At 46.3% G+C, this 15,123-nt stretch overlaps 1 protein-coding gene across 2 annotated transcripts in view; it reads right to left on the minus strand.

Moving 5' to 3' along the window:
- The window catches only part of DYNC2I2 (dynein 2 intermediate chain 2), a 257,564-nt gene that overhangs the window by 73,993 nt on the left and 168,448 nt on the right, over positions 1-15,123 (minus strand). The window lies entirely within an intron of this gene.

Raw genomic sequence — 15,123 nt, forward strand, 5'->3', positions numbered from 1 at the left:
TCAGACAATACAGTGAGAACAGTGTGCCAATAGTTATTTAGTTTAGAGCAAGACCACAACATATGTAACAGGTTCCAATTTTCAACTTTGGACCTCGGTCACACCCTGAGGCCATCGACTTGAAACAGGTTTAACCTTGACAGGGCATAATACAATCTATTCAAAATCTTGGAGTGTATAAGCCTGCATTTGGAATTCAAGGACACCCCTTTCGATAAAGCACAAATTGCCCTGCACTGCATGTCGGTAAACTCAGTCTGGAGATTGGCGCTCCACTTGAGTTGTTCTGAGCGTGCAAGCATCCATGGACTGCGCCAGTTTATACATCATAGAAATGCTTTTTTTTACCACATAGGCATTTGTAGTATATATGATAAACATGCATGCAAGGGGGGCTCATCGGCCCCGACTGCAGCACGCATATGTAAATAATACAATGCTTGTAGCAACCCGCGACTGTCTTCAAGTCCTCCCAACTCAGAAAACGCCCTTCTACATATACATCGCCAAAAGTGTGGATGCCCACTGCACTCCAGGCCTTTGCAATATCCCCATCCGTGATGGGAGCAAGGGGGACGCCTGTCATATATGGATTTCAACTCAAGCTTAGTATTCAGCTTCATCCAAGCCTTTCAGGTGCCCCCAACGGGGTCTAGTGGGTGTACAGCTTGGTATTTCCCAGCCGCCAATAGTGATGCCAAAGAGGCAGGTCTGACGCACGCGGTCTCCAGTACAACATGTGGAAGAGGAGTGCCATCTGATGACCAGTAAGTGACGTTGTGTACCTGGGTGGCTATGTACTACAATTCAAAGTCCGGGGCATTAAAACCAACCTCCACATATGGCCTAGTCAGGCGTGACCACCTGAGTTGGGCTGCGACTCCCGCCCAAATGTAAGAAGTGCACACCTTTGCGACATAACTGAACAGCACTCGGCCATGCCAGAGCGATATGTTGTGGAACATAGATATAGCAATTTGGGGACAATCACCATTTTAATCAAGGACAACCTCCCTGTCAGCGACATAGGGATACTGCTTCATCTTTGGAGTTTGGCTGTCATGCCACTCATGTACACCCTGTAGTTCAGGCGTCCGGGCTATGACAATACCCAGATATATTATAGATTGTGCAGTCCACTTTAAGCCCATCATGAGAGAGGGTTCCATTGTACTATCAGTCAGAGGGAATATCTCTGATATATTGCTATGTATTCTTATTCCAATTTCTTTCAGGATATTGCCATATTCAATACCTTCACCGTATTATTTTCAGTTAATTCAAAGTAATTAAAATAAGTCCATAAATTTACATTTCCTATACATCCCTTGGTTTTTACGCTACCTATGGTTTAAAAAAAAAAAAGACAGGTTCTGCATTAACTGGTGTTGACTGTAACATATCACCAAATAAAAAGAATATTTTTAACACCACATTTTTCATTATGATTACATTTAAAAAAAGAATTGCATGCAAAGAAATATAAATGCAAGCATATTAAATATCATGCTAACTTCACAAATAATGAAAACAGTGATGCTCTTTCAAATTGTAGCAATAATTATAGCAACTTCTTGAGCTGACTCAGCATGTAGTTTTTCATATTGTAATTTTGTATCATGTTCTACTGGTAACAAACCGCTTATGGAGTCTTATAACACCAACATTATAAGCAGCCACACCCGTAGAGCTCTTATGACACATGTTAAAGGATTATTAAATGTGTCCCGCACAAACTTGGATATAACTTTACTTGCAAAACTTTTCCAGTACCTGCTTGTCCACTAATATACAAGAGTGTTGCTTTAAAGTTTACACAATCCCAAGAATGTAGAAGTTCCAGGTCAATGTTAGCAACAGAATCATGAAATACCTTTGATGTTGTACATTTAATTTAGCAACAATTTCTTCTTAAGTATATGAGTACTTGCCATCTTGTTGCATTGCAGCAAGTACATCTTGCATTGCCAATTGTGCTTGATTTCCTTGTACTGATTGGCCAAGAGGATCAATGACATTTTAATTTGGATTCAATGCTGGTTGTTGGGTATCTTCTGCTAATCCTGTTCCTAACATTTTTCTTGCTCTATTTATTCATCAAGCAGTTTGATATAATTTTTAAAAGAAGGGCATTTCATTTGTTCTTTATGATTTGTCAATGCACTTCTAAACTATTCCAGTTTTCAACTAATTCAGATTCTTTTACGCCATGATAAAAAGAGCTGCAGGAAGCAATAGAAATGTCATTTCTTTTTTCTAATGAAGCACAGGTTAGCTTTTAGTGATTAACTAAACTGGGTTTTACATTTTGAAACAACAAACACTGCTTTTACTTTTAAAATATCCCTTTTCAAGGTTTTCTTCTACACCTTCACAAGAATTGAAATATTGTAAGACTGCATATAAACGCAATTGTTCTAAATGGTCAGATCTACCTGGTAAGTGGTTATCAAGAATATTTGCTAACTAAATCCTCAATATCTGGATTACTAGTAACTAGCATTTCAATTTCATGATAAGGTTTTAAAACTTTAAGTCTGCCTTCTGGGTACCTGTAGTGATACACAAAATTGCAAATTTGCCAATCAGGGCTTTAGATGACAGCATTAGCCGCTGAAAGCCAATAGTTTATTCAAAGTATGTGCCAAAAATGTTGACAGTAGTCTGTTGTAGCACTTCCATTACGCAGTAGTGAGCTACAAGGAATATGCAGGCCTAGTAGGGGTGGTAGGTCACATTATGCATTGTAGATAGACAGGCAGGGCGAAGGCCCCAGCTCTGTAGCTAATAGACATTATTGGAGTGTTTGGAACATTATGGCACCTATATAGGGCTTAGATAGCCAATCTTAAGCGCTATGAACACTAAGCTATGAGTGCATGCCTTTTAGAGCTTGCTCACATAGGCTTAATTCATCTTAACTTCTCTTAGAATATTCTGCCTTTCTAACTGTAGCCCTGCATGGTTTCGTAAACTAATCTTCTTTTCTCTGGGAAGGCACTGATAAGACATTCCTGAGTTTTCGCACAGATGGGCTCCAAGCAGGGAGGGGCACAGAAAGGAGCACAGTGGAAATTCACAGAGTTGGGTTTTTCCATGAGCAAGCCTATATTTTGCACAGGGAAGATTCTAGAACTGTGCGTCATGGACTGACAGCACGAGATTATAAAAATGCATGCCCACATGACTCAGGTGGGAGATCGATCTGTGGACTTGGTTCGAGCAAAATCGAGTGTCCGGAACCTGTTGCTCTGTTGGCACCCTGCAGCGCTGTCCTCTGAGCAGGGCTTGCATCAGCTAGCTTATGAGGGCCAGGGTCTCCCAGTGCTGATTGAAGGGGCGTAAGACTGTGTTTCTCTATGTTTCTCTAAGTTCTATGTTTCTCTATATTTTGTATTTCTCTAAGTTTTGTGCTTTGTAATCTTCGCTAACTTGAATCCCAAAATGTTGCTGAAATTCACTGTTTAGAATAAATGCTAAAACCATTTGAAGGTGTCATTTGTCACTAGCATGAGTTCACTGCTCGGCACAATAGAACCTGTATTTTGGGCTGAATTGGGTAATTTTTGCTCTCAAGGGCTGGTCCAGAGGAAGATTTTCCCAATATCAAGACATTTGGTGGCAGCTTGGGGATTTGTGCAGAGCAGTGCCTTGCTGTGAAATGACAAATTGTGTGAGAGAACACAGTGCAGAGTGATGAGCAGGCTGTCGCATTTCCTTGGTGGTCTCACTGCAGCTCTGAGACTTCAAAAAGACAGTATGTTAGTGTCGGCTTGTCGCGGCCGATAGCTTGTGTGATTAAGACTTTCCCCTTCAGTAAATCAGTCGTGGCTGACTTATTGCTTGGGAACGAAGCCAGGGAGCACAAGGCGATAAACAAGCGGGAAATGGCTATGTTTAAAGCGCTCCGATGAATGGTCAAGAAAGATTTATGTTAAATTAGGAAATAATTTTATCATGCGGTTTCCCCAGTTTAAAGTTGTAATTTGGAATGCAAAGTGAGACGGAGTTCTCAACTCTATTCTGTCATGAGGGCAGGAAAAATAGTTGCGAGGATTTGACATGCAAATTGTGAATAGTAATTCTAACCGTTCTGATTCAGCCCCAGTGTGCTAGCGAGTGGGGGGCTGTAATGTAAGGAGGCGAAGGTTCGCTTTTTTAATGTATGCTTTGAAGTGCTCACATTCCTGAAGATAACGTGGGAATGGGCAGAGTTTAGGAGAAAGAGTAACATATGTGTTGAGAGCCTAAAGGTTTTTTTTTTGTTTGGCAACTGTAAATTCCATGTGCTGGCGGTGCATTCTGTTTAAGGAAACACACTAAAATGGCTACATTGCATTTTAGCTGTGCCATGCTTACAATGGGTGTGAGACTTACTTAAAAAAGAAAGTGAGTGAATGGCATTTGAATTTTCGATTTTTGTGTATTGATTTGGAATTGCAGAATCAGTTTGCAATGGTTGGGGGGAAAAGACAATTTATATTTTTCTAAATTGCCCCTGGAGTATTTTTGACTGTTCACACGCTATGCCATGGATTAAAGTACTGTTGCGTTATAAGTGATGTATGTTTTGGAAATAGTGACCTGTTGACTGCGGTACATGGTTAAAAATGTTGTTGACACATTAACAGCCCACAAGCAATATAGAGTGTGGTTGTTCTTGCAGGAAAAACGTGCAGGGAGCAGCACTACACATGGCATGTTTTAAATGCACTGAAATAATTGGTTTTAATTTGGCAATGGTACAACAGAATGAAAAATCTGTGTGTGATCAGACAGCACAAAGATTTAGTGGGTTGCGAGTTCTTTTGAAAGATTGCACATTGCATTGGAGTGAGTTTGTGAAGCCAAACTACAAGGTTACGAGGAAAAAAAAAGAAATGTATGCCTTTAAATGGGCCATTGATCAGTTCAAAACAGGCTAAAAGACGCTTTGACATTTTGCTAAATTACATGGAGTAGAATCTGATAACAAGAAAAAGTGCCTCTTTTGAAAATAGGAGTCTTGCTGTGCAGAGCTTGTGCCTTGAAGATAAGATGGCACTGTAGCATTTCTTTTGTCAGCAGCATAGCCTTCTTATGCATGATGGTGAATTTCCAACTGAAAGACCAAATCTGTGACAGCTAAGCGAGCAACACAATAAAGCATGCACCCTTTTAAAATGTGTTCATACCCATAACGTATGTGTTGGATAAGTTTTACTCTCTTGCAGAGGAGAAAACTCATTTTTACTCTCTTGAAATTGCATTTACGCTCTAATTTGAAAAATCATGCGTAAAATACTCCCACCTCAAAATCTTATCTGGAGCACTGGCTACTGGGGGAACTGAAGCAATTGGAACAAAAGCACAATGCGACACGAGACAAACAGATATGGCCCCAAATTAAAAAAAGGCAACACGAAATCAAATAACTCACCTCCAACAAAGCACAGCAATCATGCCCTAGTTGGTCACAAACCTACTATTTAGAAAGCGATCGCCCCCTGTACAGGATGGCGCTGGCTCTCAAGCAACGCTAAGCCACACAAATAAATGCATCCATTAGAGACAGCGCTAACAATCGAGTGGTGGGGGATGAGCAAATCAACGAGAGATTTGCTGAATTCTTTCGCAAATTATATACTACCACCGACATCTGCACACTACAAACCTAGAATCCTTCTTAGATACGGTTTCCATCCCCAAAATATCAAGAGAACAAGTCAAAAGCCTAGATGCCCCTATCACCACTGCCGAAAATAATTCTATCCCCGTCCAAAGGGAAAGCGGCGGGCCCAGACGGGATCCCAATCGACCTGTACAAAAAGCTCCCAAGCTCACTGCGGTCTTTGAAGAGGCACTGACACTCAAAATGCTACCAACATCCATGCTAGGAACTAATATCATAGTTTTCCACAAAAGTGGCAGGTACCCAGAAAATTGCAGCTCATACAGACCCATCTCATTAATAAATGCAGACGTCAAAATTCTAGCGAAGTGCTTAGCTCGGAGAATTGAAAACACTGTACCGCATCTAGTACATGAAGACCAAACGTGTTTCATAAAAGGGAGATGCTCCAGCGACAACATTCGCAGACTCTTGCATGTGATAGCCAGGAACAGGGACCCCCCAAGACGCCATTGTGGCGGTTGACGATGAGAAAGCATTTGATAAGGTACAATGGGAATTTATGTTTCGGGTTCTCCCTAGATATGGTTTCCCTCCCTGCCTAATCCAACTGATAAAGCTTCCATACACAAACCCAACAGTATCAGTGGTCACAAATGGAGTTGCCTATGCGGAATTCCCCTTACAATCCGGTACCCGGCAAGGCTGCCCCTTGTCGCCGCTCCTCTGCCTTATCTATCAAACCCATGGCGATAAAGATGCCCCTCGACCCGACATGGTCGGGCATACGACAAGGGACGAAAGAACACAAAGTATCGCTGTACGCGGATGATTTACTCATTTATCTCAGCAACAGCTCGAATTCTCTCCCATACATCAAACTCCTCCTCCAAGACATAAGCCCCATGGTAGGATACAAAATAAAATGGAATAAATCCAAAGTAATGCCCCTCCGGCGTGACATCCCCTGGGATCTGGGGGGAGTGGCCCCGTTCACCCTCCAATTACAGTCCATAAAATACCTTGGAACGCGTACCAGTGCCTCAATAGCAGAACTAAGAGACCTTAATTACCCCCAAATCCCCAGAAGTATTCAAAGCATCATGATGAGATGGGACATGCTAACCCTATCCATATTGGGGCGGATCAACGCACTAAAAATGAACTCCTTCCCAAAACTGATCTACCTAGTGATGATGCTCCCAATTGGACTGACCCCCCACATGCTAAAAGAACTGAACAAAACCATTAGCAGGTTGATCTGGGGAGGGAAAAGAGCAAGGATTCGCCCCATATTACAGGCGAATAAATCCAACGGGGGCATGGCGGTCCCATCACTCAAAGCATACTACCAGGCAGCCCAATTGAACTGGGTAAAACGGTGGCTGAACACAGATGATGAAACCAGCTGGCATGCCATGGAGCTAGCCCTAATGGCCCCATTGGTACCCCTGGATCTCATGGCAACGCCACCGAACAATCTCCTGCAGTTTATTGCTACACACCCGATCTTGGGTCCAACTCTGCAGCAATGGTACAAGCTACGGGCGGCACAGGGGGCTCCAACCAAGAAGGCGCCGGCCTGGGCCAGCATACAGTCAATTCTGGCATATGGACTGACGCAACAAGTGCACCGTAACCAAACGATTGCATGGGCCAAGGTGCGTATAATGGACATATTGGAGGAGGGGGCGATAATTAGGTTCACTGAAGCACGAAAGATCCTCGGCCTAGAGACGGCAGAGTGGCTACAATTTTGCACTAAGCAGGTTACAATTCTTAAACATACCTCGCCTGAATCCCGCCTGCAACCCCCTACACAATGCGAGACAGAAATGGAACAAAATATTGCAGCATTCCCACGTATTTGCACCTTTTATCTAATGTCAATACCAAACAATAATCACGGACTACAAACCTTGGCAACAACCTGGTCAGAAGACTTGGGAGTCTCAATTAGCGTGCCAGTTATGCAGAGTAGCTTATCGGCCATCCCCACGGTCTCCCTCAACCTTAAAAACAGGGAGATCCAATATAAAATACTTCAACAACTGTATTACACACCTGTCAAATTACATAGAATGGGACTCAAACCCTCACCATTATGCTGGAGAGGGTGTAATGACACAGGAACGATGGGCCACATTCTATGGTCTTGTCCCATCATTAACACATACTGGCGTCATATTCATTGTAAACTAACGGACATTGTCGGGGCGGACGTTGCTTTCACCCCAAGAGCAATGGTTCTAGGCGTGGATGAAACAGACTGGCATGATGATGCACTTACACAGAAACTTATTTTCTCATAACCACCACAACATGAAAACTATTGTTCGTTCACTTGAAGTCAGCAACGCCACCCAGTATCACTGAATGGTCAAACATGCTCTCCAAAACACATAGACTTGAGAGGGTGGCCTTCAGAAGACCATCTAGATCTAACCCAACCAGAGGGAACAAGTATTGGGAGATGGGAGAGGCGTACATATGAATTTCCAGACACAGAACTATCTTAAAAGCTGATACCAGGACTGATGGTCGGATTAATTCATTTGATCAAGCAGATTGTGCTCATGTTTTTTTCTTTTTTTCTGTGTTTATGATATTGTTTTGCTTGTACTAGGAAATCTTAATAAACAGAGTTTGATAAAAAAAAAAAAATTGTGAATGCAGGAATCCACGTGTAGCAAGGCCAGGATAAGCCACAAAGAGAACATTATTTTCGAAGCCACAGAAATCTGATTAATCAGATTTTACTGAAATCCAAAAGGCCCAATTATAGAGTTGGATCTGATCATTTGTGTGTACTTTCCCACATGTGTAGCCAAGTTTGTTATGTTACAGGGATGCGTGGGCCGATATATCTTAGAAACTGTTCATGCTCTTTGGCGCGCGGAGGGTCGAGGAGCATGGCTTTGTAGTGAAACTGTTAGTTTTGCCAATTTGCATGCACTCCACTTGGTTGGTGTGTTTTTATAATTGAAGCTGATAAGAAAGTTCTACTGTTCCTCTCCTCAACACGGCAGAGTTTCTATCAGCTCTTTCAGGATTGCCTGGGGCCTCATTACGACCCTGGCGGTAAGCGAAAAACGATGGCGGTAAATGATTACCGCCATCGTTTTCCGCTAGGTCCGATTATGACCCTTGACCGTTAACTACGATGCCATTAGCGGCATCGTAGTCAACGCTGCCGCTATCTGCGCCAAGGACGCGCGCACGCGACCTCCCACACCGTACTTAGCGCCATGGCGGAAAGGTACGCGAATGCCGACCCAAGCGGACATGCACCTAACGCCATCACCCAGCCCGTTAAGTACCTTACCGCCATGGCGCTAAGTACGCCATCGCGAACCAACCGTAAATGGCCATGTAAAGTGAATCCAGCTGCCACAGGTGCACAGAAACAGCACAGGTGGAGGCAATACAGACTCAGGAAGTACAAAAAGAGCACACCCCACCCCTTCCCACACCCAGTCACACTCCACAATGATACCAATACGACTTGCAATGTTGGGGCTGGAGGACCTGATAGCAATGCAAGTGCTACTACAACAACAACAACAACAACAACAGGCAGCACAGAGGAGACGCAGGAGGAGAAGGAGGGCAAGGCAGGGCCAGTAAGCCCCACCAGCACAGCCAGTGCCACCACGCAGGCAGCCCCCAATCCCAGGCATCAGAGCCAGTCCATTCAACCTCACTGCTGAGCAGATCCACACCCTGTACCGTTTGGACGGGGACACCATCAACGCCATCGTAGACATGACACACAACGACATTGTCAGCATGATAGAAAGTCCAACCGCCATCCCACCCCTACTGAAGGTAGTGTCTGTACTCCACTTCCTGGCCACAGGAACCTACCAGCACACAGTGGGGCACTTGCATGGCATTTCACAACCATTATTCTCACGTACACTTATCCAAGTGCTCGATGCCCTCCTCAAGCACACAGACGACCACATCTCATTACCACGGACTGCCCAGGAGATTGCAAACACCAAAGTGGGTTTCCATGCACTAGCCGGCATACCTGGTTGCATTGGTGCCATCGACTGCACCCATGTGGAATTGGTGGTTCCACGTGCCATGGAGGTACCGTACCGCAACCGGAAACAATTCCACTCAATCAACGTGCAAATGGTCTGTGACTCCAACAAGATCATCACACATTGTTGTGCCCGATTCCCCGGATCAACCCATGATTCAATGGTCCTGAGGAACTCCACAATACCACGCTACATGGAGCGACATGCAGGCCCAAGATCCTGGCTACTCGGTGAGTCTAATGTCATGACCATGGAAATGTGAAGTGGGTAGGTGAACGACGTACCAATGCATACTCCACCTGGCTGAAAGGGGGGGGGAATGATGCATACTCCACCTGGCTGAAAGGGGGGGGGAATGATGCATACTCCACCTGGCTGAAAGGGGGGGGAATGATGCATACTCCACCTGGCTGTGAGTAGCAGAGAGAACGGAGACAGATGATACCCTAAAGCAACCCAAACTCCACCCAACACCAGTAAAGCCAATACCCAATGTATGCAGCCCTACCATGTAAATGAGGTTGTGTCCCAACCATGACACAACCATCTGCAAGTGCATTCTACCAATTCAGACCACATTGTCAACAATGAAATGCACCTACATGCACGTCACCAAACACCATCAACCGAAAGGCCTGTCCCCCATAACTGCCCACGAAGGAGGCACATGACGGACAGAAACATCAACACACCATTACACAGACAGCAGGGCCCCCAAAATGTCCCTATCTACATCAGCATTGCTCACTGGGGTCATGATGAGGCCCACAGCAATGTTGCAATGATGTGCGCATTGACATCACAGGACACGTGCCAGGCCAACAAAACAAACGGCATGAACGGACACAGTGGATGGGCACTCACAATGCACTCCACCCATCTGCATACATTGGGTGATGGCATGCAAAACAGGCCATGAGAGCCATGAGCATGTACTGGTTGCATTGTGTGAATCAATTTATGCATTTAGAAGTGGTCCAAAGTAACAGTTGGATGCAAGCCATGGTGGCACATCATGTTCTTGATCAGACGTCATGACTGACATACATTCTCGCCTACATACAGGTGATGCAGGCTATCCCCTGAAGAGGTGGCTCCTTAAACCAGTCCGGAACCCGCAGAACCAGCATGAGGAGGACTTCAACCGTGCACATACACGTACCCGTGTGGTCATTGAGCAGACATTCGGCCTATTGAAGGCACGGTTCCGATGCCTCAGCAGGTCTGGTGGGGCACTCCTGTACCGCCATGAGAAGGTGGCAAAGATGGTCATGACATGTGTCATGCTACACAATATGTGCGTCAGAGGAAATGTGCCCCTGCCCCCTGAAGCAGAACTGCAACCACCTGACGATGAGGATGAGGAGGGTGCAGATGGGGCCGCACCTCATGGAGGAGGCGATGCACAGGAGGGGCGTGAAATGCGTCAAAATATCATCGACCAATGCTTCTAGCACACACGGCTGGTGTGTATCACATGGAGACGGCACTTGGGGCACTGTGTGTCTCTGGGACATGCACACTGTGGACTGTACACCAATAAAGCACACATATGCAATGAAAATGTCCACACATTTCATTTCGGAAAAAGGAAAAAGTGTACTTTAATCATAAATTGTCGTGACACACACCCTACCCCCTCCCCCCTGCACACCCCAACACACCCCCTCCCCCCTGCACACCCCAACACACCCCCTCCTCCCTCCCCGCTCCCCCTGCACACCCCAACACACCCCCTGTGAGTGTCTACAGATGCCTGTAACAGTGGGCACAGGCTATTACAAGCCCCCTCTCCCGGCCCCCGGGGCACCCCTGCCTGTGGAGCGCAGGTTCCGTCCTGAACGTCGGACGGGGCTGCTCTGGGCAGAACTGGCAGCGGAGGATGTCCCTGCCTGCTCCCGTGCATGCATGTCCTGTAGGGTGTGGGAGAGCTCAGAGAGCACACGGCGCACCCTGGCAAGTTCGCCACAAATGTCCCTTGACATGGACTGCATTGCATCCCTCAGGGTGTCAGTGCTCTGCGCAATTTCGGCCCTTAGGGTCTCCGTAGCCTGTTCGATGGCTGCCCTAGCCCCCACACATTCCGCAGCATGCTCGGTGAGTAGCGTGGACAGCTGTTCCTGCCGTTGAATGATATCCTCAAGGGACTGTTGCCTGTGTTGGGCCATGCCCATTGCTGGTGGTGTGATGGAGGGGCTGCTCCCCTCCTGTGGACTTAGAACTGGGCATGGGGTAGATGGCCACTCCTCTTCCTCTGTGTGCCCCTGTGTGGGATCCTCATGGGGGCTGGCATGGGACGAACAGGGGGAATGTGGAAGGTCAGTGGGGCGTCTGAGTCGTGCTCCTCAATGTCAGAGTCTGAGCATGCTGCAATGGCAGCTGATTCTCCAATGGTGCTGCTGGCCGCAGAACCGGTGCCTTCTGTGGCAGGCAATGTTCAAACAGGTGGTGCTGCTGCTGCTGGCCTGCTGCCTACTGGGGTGCTTGCCGGTGGGCCGTCCTGTTTGCTGGCAGTGGATTGTGCTTGCTGTGGGGTCTGGCTCACTGCAGCTGAGGTTGAGGGTGCGTGAATGGTTGTCTTGGCCTTCTTGGCTCTTTTTGTCGCAGGGGTGTCCTCGTCCTCGGGGTGTGATTCTGAGCCTGTGGTGGAGCAAAGGAGGGAGAGCGTTATTGATGGGTCTGCGGACATTGGGATGACAATGATTGACATGATTTTGGTCAGTAGATGAGGCACATTTGAGGCAGGGGCATGCAGGTTGTCTCCTTTTTGTGTGGAATGAGGATGGAGGTATGTGGGTGCCGGCAGTTAGGGTGTGCATGCTACATGTATACAGGGTGGAGCTCGCATGTGGCTGTGGGCAGTGTCCAGCTAATGTGTTGCATTTACACTCTAGGGCAACATTGTGCTACACATGAATGGACTTCAGTGACTATGGCATGTCTTGATTTGAGGCACCTACCTTCATCGCCTGATGTCGGTACTCCTCTTTCCATCCCTCCGACGCCTTCAATGCCTTACATGCCTATCGTGCTGGCGCATATTTCCTCCCACGGTTGGAGTTTCAGTGGGGATTCAGAACCTCCACCGGTAGCCAGGGCAAGGTTGCGGTTGGCAGAGATGATGCTTCTTACACGTAGCCTAAGGTCATCCCACCGCTTCCTGCACTGCTGTGGGGTGCGGGGTACGGTCCCCAACGCGCTGACACGCTCTGCCACCAGGGCCCATATGGCCTTCTTTTTGGCTATCGCCGGCCTGGTCATTTGCGGCGAAAAAACAACAGCTGCATTGTCTTGTAGAGTCTCCGCGAGCATGCTCAGTTCCTCCCGGGAGAATCTGTCCTGGCGCTGGCGGTCGCATGCCTTCTTGACAAATTTGGGCATTTTTGGGTGGTTAGGTGGGTGGGTGATGGGTTGGGACAGGTGTCAGGGTTGGATCTGGTGTTGTTGGGAAGGATGGCAATGGATTGTGTTTTTAAAGATGGCCGCCGTGCTGTTTCCCGTTCCGCCGCGATGATGCTATTTTCGGTTCCGCTTTTTACGGTGACCGCTAATTGCGGCCACCGCTGATTACGGTGGCCGCTAATTACGGTGGCCGCTGAGATGGGTGGCGGTAGTGCACCTTGCGCGGCCTACGATGCCGGTAGGGGCCCTTTCCGCCATGGCGTTATTTACATTATCGCCATGGCGTAATGCTCGTGCGCGATGGGTCGGAATGTGGCGCTCTTTCCGCCATCGGTCCACGGCGTAAACGTTCATTACGCCATGGCGGTAATGTCGGCTACTTACCGCCAGGGTCGTAATGAGGCCCCTGGTCTCCAATGATTGTTGCCATTTCTTGTGTTTGTGTATAAAACACACAAATACTAACATCAACCCAAAGATGGTGAGGAGTTCACATGTGGTGGAGTGAAAGCGTGTGAGGTCTGGGAGATTAGCTTTATGAGGCTATTAATATCATCAGTATGTGTATATTGTTTTTAGAATTTTTGTATTTTGTATAAATCCTGTCTACTAAATGTGTGTCAACTTTTTAAAACACTACGCTTTGATGTACTCACAGGGAAGCATCCATTCAGGTCTGTATTTTCTCAAGTCGGGGGCTAAGGATACGGCAGGCACCTAAATAGCTGGCATCAACAATGAACAATATAGCCATTGGGAGGATAGCTCAGGGGCAACCTGCTCGCCTTGGAAGCAAGACTGTCAAACTAGAAATTATATTGTGCCTCCTATTGCTATGAATATATGTATATTGGCCTACGCCAAGCTGCTAACAAGCTGCTTATAAACTACATGTGAATAAACTCGCATTGCAAGGTCCTGACCTTAGAAACCATGTAAACTGTCATTTTGGGTCAAGCCGCCATTTTAGGTTTTCTTGCTCTATAAAGTCACCATGTGAGCTAAAATGGTAGCCTATGTTATTCAGAACAGAACTCGATTGTCATGACCTCTGTACAGCTAATGTATAACTTGCCTGCAGGCCACTTGTCATGAGCTGAGACCTTGTCCTTCTGCTGACCTGTGTGCAATGGATTACCTGTATCACCGAAACTGATCTATAATTGAATGAGAACACCTGCTTAACTATATTGTATAAATTAAGTCCCGCATTGTAATGTTAGGCCTAGAGCATACACTAATATACATATAGATGAGCAGATGAACTAGATTTGACCTGGCAAGGGACCCTAGAGCAGTAACTTATTTATGGAATGGTTAACCCAAAGGAGGGGTGAACAGCAGGCTTGAAATGTATAAAAGCCTGACTGTTTCAATGAATATTTGCACTCACTGAGCACACCGAACCACGCCGGAGTTCGCTGTGTTGTACTGAGGGTCGATCGCTATCTGAATTTTGTTCTGTTCTTTTGTAACTGGATTCAGTATAAAATAAAGTACTTTGTATGTTCCTTTGTAACCTGTGTTTCCTTTTTGGTTACCCTGCCTCATATTATTTCCTTGTTTTCACAAGACGACACCGAGCAACACAGGTTCGATCGCCGGGTCCGTGCTTAGAAACCTCTGGGTATTAAGCGCATTGTAAATAACCTATCATATCATATCATGGTGGGGGCATGGGGGTAAGGGAGAGGCAGGCACATAACCACTGCTATCATCAATGTGCACTACATTCCTGGTGTGGGGGAAGGTAAGAGAGGCAGCCACATCAAGTAGAAGAAGCAGGGGGTACAAAACTGGAAGAAGCAGGGGGCATTTAGCCCCCGATTCTAGACTAGAAGCCCCAAGATAGCTTGACACCACAAGCTACCAGGAGCTACCCATCTCTCCCCAGGAAAAACTGCTACAAGACATCAGACCAACGTTGACATTAACTCATTGCATTTGTGATAGTGTATACAGGTGCATTAGAGCACATTTAGAAGACATGTAAAGGCCAATGGATCATATACAATAGACCATGTGGAAGTTCAATCCGCAGCACAATATGTACTGCTA

The sequence above is a fragment of the Ambystoma mexicanum genome, chromosome 8 (genome assembly GCF_040938575.1).
Source record: "Ambystoma mexicanum isolate Mex_15411 chromosome 8, UKY_AmexF1_1, whole genome shotgun sequence".
NCBI lineage: Eukaryota > Metazoa > Chordata > Amphibia > Caudata > Ambystomatidae > Ambystoma > Ambystoma mexicanum.